The 7,317-nt window shown below is 43.9% G+C and overlaps 1 protein-coding gene across 9 annotated transcripts in view; it reads right to left on the reverse strand.

The window, feature by feature from the left end:
- The window catches only part of LOC143287039 (uncharacterized), a 32,533-nt gene extending 27,071 nt beyond the window's left edge, over positions 1-5,462 (reverse strand). For 2 of the 9 annotated variants that reach the window (XM_076595064.1, XM_076595056.1), the window contains exons 1-2: positions 5,280-5,436; positions 1-445 (exon numbers count right to left, since the gene is read on the reverse strand). The exon at positions 1-445 is cut by the window's left edge and continues 1,674 nt beyond it. The gene's annotated coding sequence lies outside the window, so the exon portion shown is untranslated. The other 7 variants (XM_076595060.1, XM_076595058.1, XM_076595062.1 and 4 more) reach the window with 7 other exon arrangements.
- Positions 5,463-7,317: the final 1,855 nt, after the last annotated feature.

Consider the following 7,317-nt stretch of genomic DNA (forward strand, 5'->3'; position numbering starts at 1 on the left):
TTTTTTTTTTTTTCTTTTTTTTTTTTAGTTATTCGACAAAGGATTTCTTTGTTGTTGCTTAGTTCATAGATGGATACTGTCTGTAGACTTCACAGAGGAATGGTGTATCTGCAGTTCAAAGAACAATAATGGCTCTGGACTTATACACGGGTGATGTCTGTGGAATTACATGTTCCACTATTTGTGGATAACTAAACGTGGAGGACACTCATTCTTTCAGTGGCAGCTGTTGTTTCTTTTTCCCAGCGTGTCTTTCCACTGGCCGTGTCTTTCCACTGGCCGTGTCTTTCCACTGGCCGTGTCTTTCCACTGGCCGTGTCTTTCCACTGGCCGTGTCTTTCCACTGGCCGTGTCTTTCCAATCTTCAGGAACGGTTCCTGTTTATTTTGGGTTGTTTGGGGTTTGCTTTTCTGACCAACACTGTCACCGTCACCGTCCCTATAGCCTTGATGCAATAATTGAATGATAAGTACATAGTTAAGTGAATCTCTCCCTCTCTCTTATTTTTCAGCGTTGTATGAATATATTTATTATTTTCATTATCATTATCATTATTATCATCAAGATCATTGTTGCTATTGTTATTGTTGTTCCTGTTGTTGTTGTCTACCATTTCATGAGTGGACAAGTCGATGTATCAACAGACTAAACCATGTCTCTCTCTCTCTCTCTCTCTCTCTCTCTCTCTCCACACACACACACACACACACACACACACACACACACACATATATATACATATATATATATATATATATATATGTGTGTGTGTGTGTGTGTGTGTGTGTGTGTGTGTGTGTGTGTGTGTGTGTGTGTGTGTGTGTGTGTGTGTGTGTGTGTGTGTCTTAATTTGGAAGTGTGTCTGCCTGTCTGAAAAAGCGTTGACCCAGTTTGAATCTGCCGAAGAAACGGGTCTAATTCAGGTCAGTTTCCCCGGAAACCATGTGGCTGCCTTCACTGAAACTTACATAAATAAAATAATTATCAAATGAAGCACCAAGTATCACAAAAACACAATACTCTGGTTGAGCAGAACGTCTCAGTAGAGTAAATCTGTCGATGCAGTAAATGTTTTTCTGCCAAAGTAGGTCGAACCAATGCAGAACGAACGTACTTCTTAACACACTTTGACTTCAATGTAAACTCAAGTTCACTTACCGAGGATAATAGTCTTAACATTCGTGTTTTGTATCTTTTTTCTTTTGATTTTATATGACCTTTTTAAACTGACTGCGGTGATAACCTAACTGCTGTTAGACGTCCAAAGTATTCTGACAACCACCAGAGACTTGCTGCAGGACCAAAGGTCCAGCCAATCCAGGCCACGATAGAGTTGATCAATCTGCATAGAATGGGTGCTCAAAATCTATGGAAATGTTGCTCTAACCTTGACATTCGCTGGACAGGTTGTGTAAGTTCATTATATTTTTTTCTTTCTTTTTTTTTCGTTTCCTGGAAGATGCCCTTTAATAATAAAAACAACAAAACATTATTGTCTGAGCTGAAACAAGCATACATATCAAACACAATACGGTTGTCAAAAGCTTGGGCAGAATCCACCTCGTAAACGTAACTGAATGAATGTCAAGGTTTCTTTGTAGTAGTTGTAGAACAACAACAACAACAACAACAATACTTAGGCCTCTTTGAAAGAAAGAGAGAGAGATTGTGTGTGTGTGTGTGTGTGTGTGTGTGTGTGTGTGTGTGTGTTGAGGGGGAAGATAAAAAGCAAGTGAGCGACTCTCTAAGCACACCCAGATGTGGTCATTAAGGTGTGTTAATTTGTTCCGTTTGACTTTGTTTTGGTTTTACTTGCTGCTGTTCTTGCGAGCAGTTTGTTTTGAAATTCGATGCGAGGTTCGTAAACAATGGGGTTGTCATAGCACTGACAGACTGCTTTTCTCTTGTTCATACGGTTCGTCTGGCTTTTTTCTCCTCTCTATCTTTCTTTTTATTCTCTTTGTTTGTTTTCTTTGTTCGTTGTGCTTTTCTTTTATAGTTTACTTTGTATGCTTGTGTTTTGAAGTGGTCGTTGAATTTTTTGTTGTTTGTTTTTAATGCGAGTATGGCCGTGAATTCATACGTTTGTGCGGTTTTATTGAAAAATGAATAGATAGATAAAAGACGAAACATATATGCAAAGAAACATATCAAATGAATCAATGAATAAACATGTAATTAAGACAGAATGAATAAATGATTAAGTTAGTTAATACTTCCTTTCTGCACAGGTTCTGCTTTAGAGATGGAAAACTATTAACCGCTCACTATTCTCTACGTTGGAAAGGGACAGTGGAGGATATATTCACTTCCCAACCTTTGTTAGAGAGAGAGAGAGGGGGAGGGAGAGCGAGAGAGAGAGGGAGAGAGAGAGGGGGAGAGAGAGAGCGAGAGAGAGGGGGGAGAGAGAGAGGGGGAGGGAGAGCGAGAGAGAGAGGGAGAGAGAGGGGGGGGAGAGAGAGAGCACTGAACACGGGAATGTCATTAGCTGTAAAGCTTTAGTGACACAGGAGGTACCAATCAGAACAAACATGGAGCAACACAGACAAAGAGGAAGAGAAACAAAAACAGATTTGGAGTAAAATCAAATAAAGTAATAAGAGGTAAGGGACACTTTGGCACTTTCCGTCATTAGCTCAAAATGTCCATGTGACAGGGGGGGGGGTACTGTCCCTTTTTTCAGTCGTTCGTCTCCAAGGTTTTGGACAGCACACAGAAAATAAAATACATATCATCATACAATAATTACTTTAGCATGTAACATCGGACATCATATCAATACGAACACATCATGTAATGACATTGTCAAAATGGACCATTCAAAGACTTATTTTTCATCTATGCTATTTTTCTCATAGAGCCCACCACAATTCTTGATTGATTAATGAGTATGTGGACCTATAGTTGACATTTTGCGTATATCTACTTCCTTAGATACATATTTTGCAAGTGAGAGTCTCATATCTTCATTTTCTGTCATCAGTATGCCGAACAAATCTTTTCTTTGTGCTAAAGTTGCATTGAAAAGAGTAAAAGAGTTTTTTTAGTTGTTTTTTTTTTTTTTTTTCGCAATTCATCGTATTATTTGCAGTTAAACATGAAACGATTTTCATCTTCTGGGCTTTCGCCACACATTGTGCAAGATGATGATGCTTCATCTGTATCGAACCATCTTGTTGGCATTCAGTGCAAGTGATCTCAATCTGAGCCTCGCAAAGCAGGTTTTATACCATTTATTTGTTACGATCTTAATCCTAGTGGAGGTAGAAAGGTGTGTGTGTGTGTGTGTGTGTGTGTGTGTGTGGAGGAAGATAGGAAGAGACAGAACGTTGGAGGAAAAAAAAGACATAAGTAAAAATGGAAGGAAACGCTAACATCAAACAACCATGTAACAAATGTCATACTGGACTATGCAGCAAACCTGAAAAAAGTAACATCTTGAAATTGTCAAAAATGCATTCACAATAACGTTCCGAGAAGTTCGGTAAAAACGATTTTAGACTCTGACGTTCAAACATTACGTGTTTGTTAGAAATAAATTCTCCACATATGCATGTAACATCTTTGCTGAACTTAGTTTTAAAAGCGTTTATCTTTATCCTGTTCGATAATGCTTGAATCTGTCTTAATCTGATTATAAATTGAATTACTATACGTATTCGATTGATTGATAGTTCCCGGTTATTGAATATTAATCATACCATGCTGGTATATTAATCATGCTTTGCTGGTATAGCTCCCTGACTTAGCTCCACGATGCCTGTTGCAGTGACCGGTGACCGTGTTGTACAGACAAAGGCACAAAGGCTGTGTGGTTCCCTGTTCGTTTTTCAGTCTCTTATATGAGCGAATCAGAAGGTGAGCGGAAAGAAGGCCTTCATTTTGTTCCCACCATCAGTCCTTCAACACAGACCTTGGTCTCAAAAGTTGGACAGTCTTGTTTTATGCCAACATCTTTATCAGCTTTCTCCATTTGAGACAGATGGTTTCAGAGTGAGAGAGAGAGAGAGAGAGAGAGAGAGAGAGAGAGAGAGAGAGAGAGAGAGAGAGAGAGAGAGAGAGAAAGAAAGAAGGGGAAATAAAATCTGTCTTCATTCTTGACAGAACTCAGCACATCTGGCCATTCGTAAACCATCTCCAACGTCGATTTAACACTACTGTTCTCTGTCTCTCTCTCTCTCTCTGTCTCTCACTCTCTCTCTGTCTCTACACACACACACACACACACACACACACACACACACACACACATATATATATATATATATATATATATATATATATATATATATATATATATATATATATATATATATAAACCTGTCACCCAACACAGCACAACGTCCCAAACCTGTCACCCAACACAGCACAACGTCCCAAACCTGTCCCATAACACAGCACAACGTCCCAAACCTGTCACCCCACACAGCACAACGTCCCAAACCTGTCACCCCACACAGCACAACGTCCCAAACCTGTCACCCTACACAGCACAACGTCCCAAACCTGTCACCCCACACAGCACAACGTACCAAACCTGTCACATAACACAGCACAACGTCTCAAACCTGTGACCCCAAACAGCACAACGTCCCAAACCTGTCACCCCACACAGCACAACGTCCCAAACCTGTCACCCCACACAGCACAACGTCCCAAACCTGTCACCCCACACAGCACAACGTACCAAACCTGTCACATAACACAGCACAACGTCTCAAACCTGTGACCCCAAACAGCACAACGTCCCAAACCTGTGACCCCAAACAGCACAACGTCCCAAACCTGTGACCCCAAACAGCACAACGTCTCAAACCTGTGACCCCAAACAGCACAACGTCCCAAACCTGTCACCCTACACGGCACAACGTCCCAAACCTGTCCCATAACACAGCACAACGTCCCAAACCTGTCCCATAACACAGCACAACGTCCCAAACCTGTCACCCCACACAGCACAACGTCCCAAACCTGTGACCCTACACAGCACAACGTCCCAAACCTGTCACATAACACAGCACAACGTCTCAAACCTGTGACCCCAAACAGCACAACGTCCCAAACCTGTGACCCTACACAGCACAACGTCCCAAACCTGTCACATAACACAGCACAACGTCCCAAACCTGTGACCCTACAGCACAACGTCCCAAACCTGTCACCTCAAACAGCACAACGTCCCAAACCTGTCACATAACACAGCACAACGTCTCAAACCTGTGACCCTACACAGCACAACGTCCCAAACCTGTGACCCTACACAGCACAACGTCCCAAACCTGTCACAACGTCCAACTGCAGCCTCTCCAGCCCATCGCCTCAAGGCGTCACACACACACAGACAGACAGGGCGATACGCTGTCCAACAAGCACTACACCACATTTCACACACAGACAGACAGGGCGATACACTATCCAACAAGCACTACACCACACTTCACACTAACCCTTCAGGCCCTCAGCACAAAGCACTATGTAGCTCTTTGCCAAAAGAGAGTGCCGATACACACGCACAAACACAGACACACGCACACACACACACACACGGTGAAGATGATGATGATGATGGGGGAGGGAGAAGAGAACAGAGCAGCAGAAACCTCCTCCACTCCCCTCCCTCACCCTTACCTCAACACCCCCACCCCCCTCAAACAAAAGCTACAACTAAACGGCGCGCTACGGTAGGCTGGTGTGGTGCCACAAGACAAAGCAATAACAGGTCTGGCATCCCTGCCAATTAGTTCAAAACTCACTCACCGCACCGGTGCCCCTGTGTCGGGAATGACTACCTCCCCCCTCAGGAGTATGCCGCGGGTGGTTTATTTATTTATTTATTTATTTATTTATATTAAAATGTCCTTTTGTTGTTTGTGTTGTGCGTTGTGTTGGGGAGGGATGATCTGCAGTATGTGTTTGCATTATCTATACGAATAATTTTACAAATAGAACAGAAAACAAGACATTTAAGGTGACTACCATGTTAAAAGACTCGTTACAGGCTGCCACTCGGTCTGATCACTGAAATTAGTAATATATTCACTTCAGTGTGGGGGTTTTCTGCTGGTGCAACAGGGTGAAATCCTTGCCAAGTTGTGTGTGTGTGTGTGTGTGTGTGTGTGTGTGTGTGTGTGTGTGTGTGTGTGTGAGAGAGAGAGAGAGAGAGAGAGAGCAATGCGTTGTTTCCCGATTGCAGTTTTCAGTGTGGGTTCTGCTCATTCAAAACCGCATTGTTCATGTCAGATCAGTTCTTGTCCCATCGGAGAACTCTGTGTGTGTGTGTGTGTGTGTGTGTGTGTGTGTGTGTGTGTGTGTGTGTGTGTGTGTGTGTGTGTGTGTGTGTGTGTGTGTGTATGTGTGTGTGTGTGTGTGCGTGTCTGTCTGTCTGTCTGTCTGTCTGTCTCTCTCTCTCTCTCTCTCTCTCTCTCTTCTCAAAGTGAGTTCTTTGGTTTTCTGGCAGTTCTGAGTTACGGAGAAAACGTAAACGGTTTGCAGGCAGTTATCAGAGTCATAAGGGTTTTTATCGCATATTTTCTGAATGAAAAAAGTGATCCCATCCGAAAGTTGACACGCCTTTCACAGTGCTGGCTCATTCTGCTGCTTCATCTGTTGTACAGTCTGCCGCAACGTTGACAGCTTGAAGAGAATGAACCAGAAAAACGTCATTGTGTCCTTACCGTGTGTTATGATAACACCTCCTCCCCATGTCCTTTTCTTTTACTTTTTATGGGGAAGAGGGGGGTGAGGTTAGAGGGCGTTGTGGGAGAGGGGGTAGGGGAGCTGGGGGGTGGGGCTGGGGGGTGGGGCTGGGGGGTGGGGCTGGGGGTGGGGCTGAGGGTACAAACACAGTTCTTCCCCTCCACTCCTCCGTTTGACTGGCGAAGTGAACTGGACTGAGTCCACGTCTTGTCAGTGAGCACTGGCCTGTGTTGAGGGAGAATTGTGGATATGGCTGTGAAGGGTGGTGGTGGAAGGGCTGGCCTGTGTTGAGGGAGAATTGTGGATATGGCTGTGAAGGGTGGTGGTGGGAAGTGCTGGCCTGTGTTGAGGGAGAATTGTGGATATGGCTGTGAAGGGTGGTGGTGGAAGGGCTGGCCTGTATTGAGGGAGAATTGTGGATATGGCTGTGAAGGGTGGTGGTGGGAGGGGTGGCCTGTGTTGAGGGAGAATTGTGGATATGGCTGTGAAGGGTGGTGGTGGAAGGGCTGGCCTGTGTTGAGGGAGAATTGTGGATATGGCTGTGAAGGGTGGTGGTGGGAAGTGCTGGCCTGTATTGAGGGAGAATTGTGGATATGGCTGTGAAGGGTGGTGGTGGGAGGG

Source organism: Babylonia areolata, chromosome 10 (assembly GCF_041734735.1).
Source record: "Babylonia areolata isolate BAREFJ2019XMU chromosome 10, ASM4173473v1, whole genome shotgun sequence".
Classification (NCBI taxonomy): Eukaryota; Metazoa; Mollusca; class Gastropoda; order Neogastropoda; family Buccinidae; genus Babylonia; species Babylonia areolata.